At 46.8% G+C, this 14,614-nt stretch overlaps 1 long non-coding RNA gene across 1 annotated transcript; it reads left to right on the forward strand.

Annotated features, from left to right (window-relative positions):
* Positions 1–10,272: 10,272 nt before the first annotated feature.
* On the forward strand, positions 10,273–12,396 carry LOC134909597 (uncharacterized). The gene is made up of 2 exons (XR_010175986.1): positions 10,273–10,615; positions 12,080–12,396. It is a non-coding gene; the product is annotated as an uncharacterized LOC134909597 (long non-coding RNA).
* The last annotated feature ends 2,218 nt before the right edge of the window (positions 12,397–14,614 follow it).

A 14,614-nucleotide genomic window follows, 5' to 3' on the forward strand; every position in this document is an offset into this window, starting at 1 on the left:
GGTGAGCGCACCTGAAACCAAGAACCAATCAAACTTCGACTGATATCCGTACCCAAAAACAGGTAACCCGCTGCTCTTTCTCGCCAAAAGCGAGATTCTGCATACAGAAACACGCACCGCAACCATACTGCTAATGCACAGAAACAACTACTGCAAACATATCCTCAAGAAAAAGAACCAAACCCTCCTCAGCCAAGTGCACCCCATCAGGCCTAAATACTGTAGGTAAGAATAATGAAACCTAATTTGGGTATGTCTAACAACAGCACCACCATTGGCCAGTACCTACTTTGCTACCGCCGCATTAACCTTTTTTCTGGCCGTATCAATCACCTGGCAATCAGTCACTCCTCACCAAACCAACCGTGGAACAATAAATGACCAAACAATTTTGCAAGCCTCCAAAATAAAGGATAAATCCACCACCATGGCACATTGCAACTCCAAAGCTGTCCTCTTACCCCGGTCGTTCCCTCCTAAATGCAGTACCAGAATCTGAGGTAAACCAAACAACTTGGCTTGTTCCAAAAGATTAGCCTTAAGATGTTGCCACAACATACCTCTCTCACACTAACCCATCTAACCTCCTCAGACCCTGGAAAATTTGGTGCCCCAGCCGAAGCCATAAACCTGGCCGCCCAATAAAGATAAGAGTGACCGACTATCCAGACACGATACCTATCGGCCCCCAAACCCGTAAGTAAGGATAGAAAACAAAAAGAAAAGTTACAATTAATGAGTAAACAGAATTTGTGCTGTTAATACCAAAATAGTGAGGATCTGCCAAAAAGAAACATTACTGTATAATAAATTTGCCCTAAACAAGCTTCAGGCCAATCGAAGTAACATGAACACACACGAGCATAATAAAAATAAAAGAAGAGTGAGAGATGGGGAGTGGGGGGAGGGAAGGGGAAAACACCCGCTGAGGGACATATAATTGAAATCCAATTAGCCGAATCGAGAATAATTGAGCCAAAGTAAGTCCGTCAGAACAGGTAAAAATTTTTATAAAACCCTCTGAACCCCCACTGCCCGCAGTGGTGAGTAGCTAATCCCAGAGTAGGGAGGACAGGGGAAAACAGACCACTTATTGTTTGGCCCATTAGTACAAAGACACTAATTAGTTTGGATTATCCATGTAGAGACAGTAATCGTTTTGGATAGTAAAGATAGAGACACTTGTTCCTTGGGATAATTACTACAGAAACATTTGAATGGAATTTCAAGACCCATTTGCTACCCACATTCCTGTGCAAAATCGGATACAGTGCCATTTTCTGTTGTGACCCAGAGAGTCAGATGTTGATCGGAATCTGGTCAGGATCCTGGCAGTCGAGCTCCCGCCACCCACAAACAGTCACTTCCTGTCAATCAAAATGCTTTCACTTTAAAATTAGGCTGCATGCGCAAGGCGATTGCATTTTGCCCTTTGCGCATGTGTAATGCGTTCACAGCACATGAGCATTCTGTCGACAATCGCTCACTGCGTGCAATCTCACATTTGCAATTGGTAAGGATTCAGGCCCTAGGGACCTTATTCAGCATCAGTTGCAGTTTTGCTAATTTAGCAAAAGTGCAACTGCTAGCACTCGCATGCTGGAGGCCGCTAAGCACAGGGCAAGGCCTCCCAGCATGCTAATGGCCACTAGCAATGCGATTGGAATTTAACTGGCTGGCCCCGCAAAATAAGTGAAGCCCCCCTGCCTGCACAGCCTGGCGAAGGCAGGCGCAGCGTTGCCATCTTACCTGTTTCAGCGGCCGCGTGAGTAATCATGCGGCCACCCCGAAAATGGCCCGGACCTGCCTGCACTCCCATTGCCATGCCCCGCAATGCCACATCGCCGCCTCCGACTGCCCTGTGAACGCCTCTGCCAGACAGAGGCTTTTGCATCAATGCGATGCAATCACATTTGCCGTAACACGCATAACGCGCCCTGCGCATGCGCAATTGTCAGAGAATCGGCATAATGTAATTTGAGCTGATTAAGGTCCTAGGTATGGGGAAAACATCTTAGGGAAAGGGTCCATCACATAGACACCAAACACCTATGATGCCTCTTCCAACCACTCAGACACCTGCCAAGTTCCAACCCCAGGGTGTTACATATGTAACTTGCACACAGCAGATGAGACACCTGTAGAATCTTTTCTGTGCAGAGCCGTTTCTTGCTGCGGGCGAGCTGTCTCACGGGGCGCCCGCCGCAGCTCTTGGTGCTCCCTCTCCTCCCCATTATTACTACTTCGCTAGCGGGGTGGAGTATCGCGCAATGACACGTTTGCGTCGTGACGTCACGATGCAAACGCTTTAGACACACGAAACTCCGCCCCCTGAGCGGAGTAGTAATGACGGGGAGGAGGGAGAGCCCCGGAGCCAGGACACTGACAAACGGGCTCCTCTAGTCCAGGGCGTGGGGGGGGGGGGTCTCTGGTCCTCCAGGCTAGGCTCCGGCTCCCCATTCTCCAGCACAGGAAGTAACAAGTAAAGAGACTTTAAAGCTCAGAGGGAGAGGGAGCGCGCAGTGGCACTGGGCATCTGGAGCTGGTGCACGCCCCCCGACGCTCTTAAAGCCACAGCGCCCAAATCCCTCCTTCCTCCCAGCTCGCAGAGGAACAGTCCTGGGGAGGCTCCTTCCCAGTCAGTGCAGCTGCTGCCCCCCCCCCCCATCCAGGGTGCAGGAGCGGGACTTATAGCTCTATGGATGTGTATATATGTATACAGGTACCCACCGATTTTCCGGCAACCGATGATCCTGAACCTCTTTTAATCCTGTCAATTTTGCTTTGTCCGGATTAAAGAGGGTTAGGGACGTCTTTTAATCCAGAACATATTCTGCGCATGGGCGTAACACGCAATATGCGCAAGTGTCAGTGGGTATAGCTTCCACGGACACTGCAGGTGACACAGTAAGCATCGGTGGGTCCAGGACCGGCCCGAGGCCAAATTATTTGGTATGCAATAAACACTTTGGCACCCACGTAAGCACTTTTTGCTTAAAAAAAATGAAGAAGGCGTGGTCTCATTGTAAAAGCCCAGTTGTAGTGCCCCTTACACATTTGCCCACTGTATAAGTGCCCCTCACACATTTGCCCACTATATAAGTGCCCCTTACACATTTGCCCACTATATAAGTGCCCCTTACACATTTGCCCACTATATAAGTGCCCCTTACACATTTGCCCACTATATAAGTGCCACTGACACATTTGCCCACTTTAATACTTCCCCTTACATATTAATCTAATCAAAGTACTGTATTACCTGATATGCCCCCTGTGCCCGGAGACTCGCAAAGCAGTCAGTGGTGTTGTCGCCTCCGCCATGCAGGGCCTGATTTAGGGGGGGCGAATGCTCCCCCCCCCCCATTTTACAGATACAGCCACACCCACTTAGGAACTTTCTGTTGCTGCAGCTCTGGGCATGGGGGTGAGCTGCAATGTCAGCGCGTCTGCTGAGAAGGGACCCGCGGCCAGCCGACAGCTTTGTAATGAGTCATTCTGACTCTTTAGGTGCTGCAGCTCAATCGCTGTGATTAAGTGGATGCTGTCCGGCCAGGTGAGGACATGGAGGGACAAGAGGAGGCTGCTTCTAGGACTAGTCAGATGACATGAACTTATTATGTACTGTCAGACAGCTCTATTCTGAATAACAGTACAGTGTTGTTGTGGCAGTGTCCTGTCAATGTTACTGCACTTTGTGTTGGTAGGCAGTGTGACAGGTCAGGGGTGCAGATAGTGAACTGCATTAGGAGAAGCTGCAGTTGCACTCACTCCCGTTGTTTAATTATTCTGTAAAGTTATTTATCAGGTATGTGTTTTTATGCATCTTACGTTCTCAGAAATAATGCTATGGGAACTTTTGGCATATTGGTTGTATCAAGGCAGTACATTAATGAGCAGCCAGGTTACATGACACTGCATTATCTGAGGTGGGCAGGTGTTGCATACAGGAAGCCTTAGGAATACACTATTTTTATTGAGAAAACTTGCAGAGACGTCTTCTGGTTTTATGTAAGGTATCTAATGCAAGCCTGTGTACCCTATAGTTTTTCAAGTGCGGTGGAACTGTAAGTTCCAGCATGCCCTGCTCCTCCCAGGGCCTTTCTCTCTCAGCCTCCTCCTGACTGACTGGGAGCTACAGGTGAGACAGCCCTGCTCTTGCCTCCAGGGGATGACATCACAGTCTAAAAAATGGGAGGGGCAGGACTGGTAGTGGGAGGAGTAATGAGTAAAAAGAGGAGGAGTCTGTATTCATTTATAAACCGCCTCCCCTAAAAGAACAGTCTAGATCCGTCCCTGCCGCCAAGCCCGGCACCGCACTATAGTACTTGAAGAAGAAGAATCTCAAAATAAACTACAGCGCTCAGTAGCCGGACAGCAAGGGCTTCTGGGAGTGGTAGTTTATTTTGCATATACAGTAATGTGAAGACTCTCAAAATAAACTACCACTCCCAGCAGCCCTTGCTGTCTGGAAGCAAGGGATTCTGGGAGTATTTTTTTATTTTCCTTCACATTACTGTAATGGAGTGCGCTGCCGGACATAGTGCGTCTGCGCCAACATCACTGCCTGCTCGGTGAGTCTCCGGGCAAGGGCGTATCAGGAAGTACACATATTGGTGTTACACATATCGCTGGCGCAGCTGAGTAGGGCGCCTTACTCAGCTGAGTAATCAGCGTATGTGTAAAACCGGCCCTGGGTAGGGCTGTTATAGTATCCAAGGTCAAAGCAAGTACCGCACATCGGCGGAACACACAGCACGCACGAGTGTCAGTGAGTACAGCTTCTGAGGGCACTGCAGGTGACACAGCAAGCATCAGTGGGGCTGTTATGGCGTCCAAGGTCACAGCAAATACCGCACATGGGCGGAACAGACAGCATGAGCAAGATTCAGTGAGTACAGCTTCCGCGGACACTCCAGGTGACACAGCAAGCATCAGTGGGGCTGTTATGGGGTCCACTGGAGCATATATTTTACTATGTATTGCTTTAGAAATGTTATAAAGGTGCAAAATTAGTAAAAAAAAAAAAAAAATTTTCCACCGTTAACTCTGCAAAATCGATAATCCGGCACGGCACTGGAACTGAGTATATTGGAAAATCAGTGGTGTACCTGTAGTACAGCTATGGTGTGAGCTAATTGCAGGAAGCACAGAAATTGGGGCACAGGGAGTCACATACTGTATATTCCCTGTGCATTGTGTGACAGGAGGTGAGAGAGGGGGTGCAGGGTTCCCTGCGCTGGCTGCTGCTGCCTTATGAATGGATCACTGTCATCTCTCCAGACACAGAGCTCATCTCACTCACTCCCCAGCTCACTCCATGCGAGATAAGTGGCAGGAGCTAATCAGAGACTCTCACTATCCCCTGTCACCTGCTGCACGCCCTCCTCTCTATGGCCCTCATTCCGAGTTGTTCGCTCGCAAGGTGATTTTAGCAGAGTTACACACGCTAAGCCGCCGCCTACTGGGAGTGAATCTTAGCTTCTTAAAATTGCGAACGATGTATTCGCAATATTGCGATTACAAACTACTTAGCAGTTTCAGAGTAGCTTCAGACTTACTCGGCATCTGCGATCAGTTCAGTGCTTGTCGTTCCTGGTTTGACATCATAAACACACCCAGCGTTCGCCCAGACACTCCTCCGTTTCTCCAGCCACTCCCGCGTTTTTTTCCGGAAACGGTAGCGTTTTTATCCACACGCCCATAAAACGCCGTGTTTCCGCCCAGTAACACCCATTTCCTGTCAATCACACTACGATCGCCGGAGCGAAGAAAAAGCCGTGAGTAAAAAAACTATCTTCATAGCAAAATTACTTGGCGCAGTCGCAGTGCGAACATTGCGCATGCGTACTAAGCAGAAAAACGCTGTGATGCGAAGAAAATTACCGAGCGAACGACTCGGAATGAGGGCCAATATCTCTGTGTTACAAACGGGCGGGAAGAGAAGAAGAGGAGGGAGATGATGGCGGACGGCTGAGCAGGTGCACTAAACACACCAAAGAGAACTACACAGCCCTGACAACTAGCATGACACCCGTCCCAGAGCATGAAACCCCTGGCAACCAGCATGGATCCCAGAGCATGAAACCCCTGGCAACCAACATGGAACCCAGAGCATGAAACCCCTGGCAACCAGCATGACACCCAGCGCGTGACACCAACTAGCATGACACCCAGCGCGTAAAACCCTTGGTAACGAGCAGGTAACTTAAAAGTAATTAGAAGCTTTACTGTAGGGCAAAATGTATCAAGGACATTGTGGTGTGTGGCATAATATGGTGCAGGGAGCATTACTGTGTGAGGCTTAATATGGTGGCATTTTTTTTTCTGTGGTGGCCGTGATCTGTTGGTGCAGGGTCAAAAACTGGGGTGTAAGGTAGTCTTTTCAGACGAGACATAGCCATTTTAGCGAGGCCGCGAAGCGTGTGCGCCTTCAGCACACGCAAATTTGTATTTTTTATATCTAAGGGGGAGGGGGCGGCGCATTTTTTTTCATGTCAATGAGTGGGCACATTTTTAAATCTTGCACTGGGAGCCAAATTGGCTAGAAACAGTCCTGGTTCTGTGATTCAGTGCAAACTGTTCCCCTAAATGCTATCGATATGAGAGCTAGTGATGAAGAATGAGAGACAGGTTTTCAAATAAATACAGTATGGCAACAATCTGCTGCCGGATATTGAGCAAATTCTGGTTAATTTTCAAATTAACATACTGTAGGTTTTGTAACATTCATGCAGGTGTAAGAATTGCAGTGTGCTCTCCTGCACAACTAAACAAAGTCTTTTTTTCAGATTTAGGGGGTAATTCATAGTTGATCGTAGATGTGCTAAATTTAGCACATCTACGATCAGTTACTTAGACATGCGGGGGGACGCCCAGCACAGGGCTAGTCTGACCCCCGCATGTCTTGCTCTGCCCCCCCAGCACAGGTACAAAAGCATCGCACAGTGGCGATACTTTTGTACCTGAGGAGTAGCTCCCAGCCAGCACAGCTCCTGCACTCTGGCAGGGAGCTACTGGCCGCATCCTGGGTCGCAGCGGCTGCGTGTAACGTCACACAGCCACCACAGCCCACCCACCTAATGGTCCAGACACACCTCCGTTGTCCAGACCGCACCCCGCCAATGGTGTTCTAACGCACGTCCCCTAACTCCCCGCGACCACCTCTGTCTGTCAATCAGGCAGAGGCGATCGCAGCGCAGAGATGCTCATAGCATCTCACTGGGCTCCCGGGGTGCGCACGCACAGTGCGGACGTTGCGCGTGCGCACTCCACAAAAACATCTTTTGTATCCCCTACCTTACAAAGTGAACACATCTTTTTAACCCATTTATATCTGACAAATTTCCCTGCCACAGGAATGAAAACCCAATGTAATTTTCTCCATCAACCCCTTCATCATTGCTGCTATATACAGTATATATATATATATATATATAGAGAGAGAGAGAGAGAGAGAGAGAGCAAAACGGGCGGCACTCCACGGATTTTTCAGAAGAATTGAGACAGCTACACAAGCTTGATAATCAACGTTTCAGGTGCTGTTTTAATACCACCTTTCGTCAGGATACAAACATAACATATACAACATACCTTATATAGATCCCAGTGCCCAGACCCACATCACAATCACCGCCCACTTCCGGTCGCGGGTGCCGTCATAGCATACGGCCATCCGTAACCAGCTAATTTAGATCATCATGTTGTATATGTTATGTTTGTATCCTGACGAAAGGTGGTATTAAAACAGCACCTGAAACGTTGATTATCAAGCTTGTGTAGCTGTCTCAATTCTTCTGAAAAATCCGTGGAGTGCCGCCCGTTTTGCTCTCTCTGTACTTGCTCTTTTTGGACCGTGGGAGGACACCAAGGTATTTAATTAATTTGCAAAATACCAATTTGGTAGATGTCAGTGCGCTGTCACAGCTGCTGGTCCGGGTATCACTATTGAGGTCTCTCCACCCTCACAATACACAAACAATACAACATATAGGATACCACTGGGTAAGCGCTGTCAGGAGGTCAAGGCCAAACGTATTCTTAAATTCTTTTTCTCTTAGTTCGTCGAACCGGAAAAAGAAACAGAATTGTGGACTATAGTGCAGTACCTTAGGTTAAGGATTTTATTACACATCACACACGATAAAAAACAACATTAAGAACATCCCAAGTTAAAATGACACTTAAAATGCTGTTAGGCATTCTTGAGTGGATTTAATCCGACATAGATATGGTAGTGGGTAATTACCAGATGTAGGTGAATAACAGGCAAAAAGCAGTTCCACAGGCGTATAACACCAGACTTTTCCGGCTGCAGCAGGAGAGTTCTCTGATGTAGATAAGCCTTCCTACTCTGGCATAGATGATTCCACGTCCTTCTCCAGTCAGATCAGTCCACTGGGGCACCCACGCGTTCCGACCCTGCCTGGGTCTTTCTCAAGGTCAGCTCCCTTTGTGAATTAATTTGTTTGGAGTGCCGGTCATATTGGAACTATATATATATATATATATATGTATATGATATACTTCTGAAGACGGTTATATTAAAACCGAAACGTTAAGTCACAATCCTTGAGTCAGCTCGAGTTTTGTTCAACGAAAAGTCTGTGAGTGCCGCCTACTTCCGTTCAATATTATATATATATATATATATATATATATATAAACACACACAACACACACACACACACACACTCACACATATATATGTATATGTATGTATGTGGGAGACAGATGGAGGTTACGTGACACATCATGTCCGCGACCAGCGCAGATCTCTGAGTCCAGGTCACAGAGCAGGAGCACCGCTGATGCTGATCGGCGCTCTGCAAGGGCTATGCAACGGATGAAAGATATCGGGCTAGATGCATCATCGCTTGGAAAGTGATAAAATGGAGAGTGAAAAAGCACCAGCCATGCAGCTCCTAACTGCCATGTCACAGGCTGTGTTTGAAAAATGTCAGTTAGGAGCTGATTGGCTGGTACTTTTTCACTCTCCATTTTATCACTTACCAAGCGATGATGCATCTAGCCCATCAGCTGAGGACAGCTAATGCAATAAGGATGTAATAAGAATATCAAAAAGTCAGTCCCCCCTTTATGCATGCCACTATAAGATATGAAAGGCAGTGTCAGTGCAAATGCTGGGAGGGTACCACTAACAAAAACTCTGTAGTATTGTTAAAAAGGAGGGGGAGAGAAAAAAAAAAAGGAAAAACCAGATGAGAAAGGGAGAATAAGGAGGAGAAGAGGAGAGGAGAGACCCCTCAGAAGGGGAGGTAAGGAGTATTTGTAAGAATAAGAACAGATGAGGTGTCAATCCAGGATCCACATCACCTGGGGAAGGGAGCTAGCGATGAGGTAGCAAGGACAGATGTTTAATATCACAAGGCAGGGGAACCTCAGATCCAGCCGAGGATTTCCCAGCAGGAAGGAGATAGATAACAAATAGCTGCTCCACGGAAGTCTCCCTGTTTCCACGGTCCCCAGGCCCTCACCGCTCCATAGGCACCAGCACCAGTCAGAAAAGTCGAAACAGCACACTCAGACTGGCAGCTGTACAGACTCTCCATGACCGCAGACCAAGGAATGCAATGCAGCAGGACAGATCCAAACTTCAGACCACGTTCTCCAGGCTGTGTTGTGGCAGAAAGGCTTTCTAGCAGCAATAACAGTTCCACGGGAGAGTCAGGTAAGTATCCACTCACGGGCAAGTGGAGAACATGTGGAGTGGAGTTTCCAAGTTTCAGGGGGGTACCGTCACACACCCCTAGTAGGCAGTCTGCACCTATCGGAGGCTCCTTTGTAAAAGCAGCAAAGAAACGGTAGACAATGGAAGTAGTGCTTACACCTGGCGGCAATTGACTCCATTGTCTCTGGCAGTTCTGCCTCTGTGCATGTGTGTGGGTGTCTCTCTGTGGTGAGTAAAACAGAATGCAAGCTCCACTGAACATTTCTCTATAAAGTAGGGTGTAATATGTAGGCTCTATCTATCTATCTATCTATCTATCTATCTATCTATCTATCTATCTATCTTCATCTTACACATCTAACATTATTTTCATATAATATTTAGGTGAAAATAAGCATACGTTACATTGTTAGATGTCATATCAGCAGATACAGTTGATAACTTACAGTTCTCTACTCAGAGTTGACCTTTCTATCAAAGCTGAGTGACACCACAAAGGCTGTCTATGATGTGAGCAAGTCACATGATCAGCAGTATACCACATCCTGAAAGTCCTCCATATGCAAATAGATGATCTGGATTATATAGGGGATGGTCCAATCCTCCAATAATGGGATCCTGGCGGGGGTCCCTGTGCACCTGACGTGTTTCGCTGCAATTAGCTAGCAGCTTTTTCAGATCATCTATTTGCATATGGAGGACTTTCAATAGCAAGCTGAACCGATGAACTGTACCTACCGCATTGCATGAGGAGCCCACCATCCACTATTTCGGAGCATACCATCCTCTAGCGGTAAATTGCCATCACATTGGACACTGCTTACCTCCCATTAATCTGCTTATGCTGGACTTTACAATTATTGGGGAACAATTGTGGAACGGACCTCCTATTTCTAAATCCTCTTCAAATTCCTGGCTGCTTGGGTAACCCAAAAATTACTTACTGTACCATTTGTGTTTTTTAACTTTTTATTATTGATGCATGCATTCTTATGATGTATTTATTTTTAAAATCTAAGTATATTAATTCCATTTAAATAAACAGTGTAATTATTAGGTACATCATTACTGTTGTTACAACTGATTAATTTAAGCGCAGCCTCCATTCTGCTTTTTGTTTATACGTTCTAGTCTGCCCCTTTCTTTATCCTTTAGGCAATCTCAACCCTTTTTGAACCTTAAATCTTTGTAAGGATATTCATATGCCTATCCCAAGCATGTTTAAATTGCTCTACAGTCTTAGCCTCTACCACCTCTGATGGGAGGCTAGTCCACTTATCCACTACCCTTTCTGTGAAGTAATTTTTCCTTACATTTCCCCTGCCCCCCCCCCCCTCCAGTCTCAGTGTATGACCTCGAGTTCTAATACTTCTCTTCCTTTGAAGAATGTTTCCCTCCTGAACTTTGTAAAGACCCTTAATATATTTCAAAGTTTCTATCATGCCCCCCCCCCCCTTCCCTTCTCTCCTCCATGTCATATCAGCAGAAACAGTTGATAACTGACAGTTCTCTGCTCAGATTTGACCTTTCTATCAAAGCTGAGTGACATCACAAAGACTGTCTATGATGTGAGCAAGTCACGTGATCAGCACTATACCAAGGTGAAAATCCCATCCTGCCTACTTATTACCATTGCTATGTATCTATTTATAATCTTTTCCAGGGCCAGATTAACACTGGGGCTCTGTATATAGATTGTAAACTCCACTGGGACAGGGAATATATAAATAACTTTATAAAACATTAGCAAAAATGGAAGTAATAGTCTGCATTACTCACTTAATCTAAAAACGTTTTCCTCAAATCATCACATTTAATATTTCATTGTAGACCATACCAATAGTGATTTGTGCTGACAAGGTTAAGTCATGAGAATACCTCTAAATGATTCCAAGATCCTCTTTTTTTCCACTTGGGTGGTAATAGAGTCTGTTTGTTAAAGATCAATTAGAAAATTGTACTAAAAATATACAAAGTTGTCAGTTAATAAGATTTTCAAAAGATAACCATTTTCTAGGAGAAGTAAAAGTAAATTACACCTCTTGCAGGAATGTTGTTCTTAAAATATTTACATTTGCTCCTGATAAAACAATTTTAGTCTTGGCTGGTATAATTTACTTCATAATCCTGAGCGTGACACCTTAAGGAACAACCCGTAAGAGTCGTACCGTATTTGATTATGGTATAAGATACTATATATCTATAGATATGTCCTCTATCCTACATATGGCTGCTAGGATAGAAAATGCACAATAACATTTATTTTTGTAAAAAACAAAATGTATAGTTATATTATATTATTTTTGTACTCTATGTAAAATATGTTTCTAATTGAAAAGATAAAGGAAGATCTGTTGGAGTGTGCTAATGCAAAGACTCTATACGTAGGTTTCTAGAGGGAGGCTTCAGAACATGGCCACTCACCCTAATACTGCGCATGTGTGTGCCATCTTGTCACCGTGTTAGAGTGCCACAGTGGGAGACAGATGTCTTCCACTTACAACTAGAGAGACCTGTGATTACTGCCTTACCATTACTGCTGGAGAACCTGCTTGCATTCCACACTGCTATCAAGATACAGGCACTGGCTGGTGACCTGTATGCTCCACTCTGCTCAAGCCCCACTCCATGTACTGTATGTGCCTACCTGTGAGTATGGCTGTACCATCACATTGTTACCAAATAAACTACCCCACTGCCCTGTACGTTGTCTCAGGGAATGGTGTGTACACTAAAGCTGGGTACAGACCTCTACAGTCACTGGGCTAATCAGGTTAATGCTCCCGATCAGCTAAGCAATGTCTCTCCCCCTTCACCTCCTGTCAGCTTCCTGTGAGTCCCATACACACTGTGCTAAAAATAGAACAGTGTGTATGGTCTTCTATGGTTGTATATATGTTAACGTCGTGCTCAGGACCTGGAAATGACAAAACAAGAGGGCCCAAGAGAACTTCCGCTCTTACAGCACCTAAATGTTTTCTTCGTTCTCCGTTCGTTTGGGGTATTATTTTTTTTATATGCAGCTTTGGACTGTCCCAGGCTCGCTTCGCTCGCCACGCATCGGGCACGGTGTCTCGCTTCGCTCGCCACACTTTACTATTCCAAATAGATTGTGACATGGACCCAGGGGGTTATGGTAAAGGTCCTCTCTATGAAGGTAAACTAGACGCTATCGGTCTTCTATGGGTTCGGGAGGGTGGGCCAATGAATATTGAACTGTACATGAGATGCGACCTCCCATTCCCGACTGTTGCAGGAGTGTTATAAGCCATTTGTCAGCAAATGATCCTACAACAGTATTGCATACAAACCTGTATAATTGTCAATGCATTCACCCGATATCACACAATGGGATCGCCCATACTGTGAATAAAAACAGTGGCATAACTACTGCCCTCGCAGCCCTCGCGGTGGCTTGGGGGCGAGGGGCTGCGGGGGCGCCACTGATTTAGCACAGATTAACATGCGGACGAGCCGTCCGCATGTCAATCTGCGGTCTCCTCCTTCCCTCCACTGCTGTAAGGAGGGACACGGAGGGCACAGCGCGCGCCTCTCCTGTGTCCCTCCTGCGTCTCCGGCTGGTCTAATAAAGGAAGTGCTGTTCGTGAGCTCTGATTGGCTCACGAACCGGCACTTCCTTTAACAGACCTGCCGGAGACCCAGGAGGGACACAGGAGAGGCGCGCGCTGTGCCCTCCGTGTCCCTCCAACACAAAACAGCGGGGGAAGGGGGGGCACACTGGGGGAGCATGGGGGGCACTGGGGGAGCATATGCGGGGGAGGGGGGCTTATGTGGCACTGGGGGCATATGTGGCACAGGGGGAGGGGGGCTTATGTGGCACTGGGGGCATATGTGGCACGGGAGGGTATATGTGTACCTGGCATATGGGGGGGAAGGGGGCTGTATTTGGCACTGGGGGCATGTGAGTACCTGGCACTGTGGGGGAATATGTGGCACTGGGGGCATATGTGGCATTGGGGGGGTATATGTGTACCTGACACATGGGGTGGGGGGGGCTATATTTGGCACTGGGGGCATGTGAGTACCTGGCACTGTGGGGGAATATCTGGCACTGGGGGCATATGTGGCACTGGGAGAGCACAGCCCTAGCAACAAGCACTACCCCCTGCAACGAGCATGACACCCAGTGCATGAAACCCCTGGCAACGAGCATGACACCCTGAGCATGAAAACCCCTGGCACCGCGCATGGAACCAAGAGCATGAAACCCCCGGCAACGAGCAGGTAATTTAAAAGTAATTAGAAGCCTTACTGTAGGACTTAATGTGTAATGGGCATTACGGTGTGTGGCATAATGTATCACGGACATTGCGGTGTGTGTCATAATGTGTCACAGGCATTATGGTGTGTGGCATACTATATCACGGGCATTGTGGTATGTGGTATAATGTCTCAGTGGCATTGCAGTGTGGCATAATGTATAACGGGCATTGCAGTGTTTGGCATAGGATATAACGGGCATTGCAGTATGTGTCACAGGTATTACGGTGTATGGTATACTATATCACGGGCATTGTGATATGTGGTATAATGTCTCAGGGTCATTGCAGTGTGTGGCATAATGTATCACGGCAGTGCCGTAACTAGGCATTTTAGCGATGTGTGCAAGAAACGACAGTGGCGTCCCCCCCCCATGTAAGATAGGGGCAGTGCTCGCCGTAGGCGCCCGAAAAATTTATAGGGGCGTGGCTTCACGGGGAAGGGGCGTGGTCACAAAATAATAGCAATTCATACTACGGTGCACAGTAATCTACATTATTCAAATTACGCTGCACAGTAGCGCCACTACACCAGGTAGAGCCCCTTTTATACATTACAGCAGACAGCGTCCCCCTTTTTACACATTACAGCAGACAGTCCCCCTTTTTACACATTGAGGCAGCCAGTCCCCCTTTTTACACA

This window comes from Pseudophryne corroboree, chromosome 1, assembly GCF_028390025.1.
Source record: "Pseudophryne corroboree isolate aPseCor3 chromosome 1, aPseCor3.hap2, whole genome shotgun sequence".
NCBI classification, from domain to species: domain Eukaryota; kingdom Metazoa; phylum Chordata; class Amphibia; order Anura; family Myobatrachidae; genus Pseudophryne; species Pseudophryne corroboree.